Source organism: Penaeus monodon, chromosome 28 (genome assembly GCF_015228065.2).
Source record: "Penaeus monodon isolate SGIC_2016 chromosome 28, NSTDA_Pmon_1, whole genome shotgun sequence".
NCBI classification, from domain to species: Eukaryota; Metazoa; Arthropoda; class Malacostraca; order Decapoda; family Penaeidae; genus Penaeus; species Penaeus monodon.
In genome coordinates, this window is record NC_051413.1 from 30,683,102 (window position 1) to 30,683,692 (window position 591).

The window sequence follows — 591 nt, forward strand, 5'->3', positions numbered from 1 at the left end:
TGCAATATTGAGTACAGCAAATTTCCTCCCAAGAAAAGAGAATCCTGGCGAAATGCAATAAAGTTTTCCCTATTAATCTGGTGATATTTAATCGTGGCTGAATACTTATTTTCATTTAGTCGTAGGTACTTCTTGTGTTACACACATTCTCCAGTAAATTGCTCTACAATACTTTGTATACATTTTTTCCAATGCAAATGCAATTTTTTTTCCTTTTCTTTTTATGTCATAGAATCATAACCTAGGCAATATTTGCAATTATGGAAAACATTTTTACCTTCAATCACAGATAAAGAGTTTATAAAAGCAATTCCAAAGATAAAATTCATTTAGGGTGTTCTTAGGGACTTCATTAACGAAAATAAGCCATACGTATAAACATTTAATCTATGTTTTTAAACAGTCACTGACATAACTACTTGTGTAGTTACAAATGTTTCTGGAACATATTAAATACTGAGATAGGAGGAAAGCGCAATTTTTTTTCCCAAACCGCTAAACAGTTTGGACAAGAAAACAATATATCTTTGAGCCATAAACTTAACAAGGTAACTTTATAAATCAAGGGACCAAAATATCAAAAGAACCGTT

At 30.8% G+C, this 591-nt stretch overlaps 1 protein-coding gene across 1 annotated transcript in view; it reads right to left on the reverse strand.

Annotated features, from left to right (window-relative positions):
- Positions 1 to 369: 369 nt before the first annotated feature.
- LOC119591485 (nucleolar protein dao-5-like) overlaps positions 370 to 591 on the reverse strand; it is a gene marked incomplete in the record, with an annotated part of 13,275 nt that continues 13,053 nt past the window's right edge. Inside the window, 1 exon segment of the mRNA XM_037940229.1 lies at positions 370 to 591.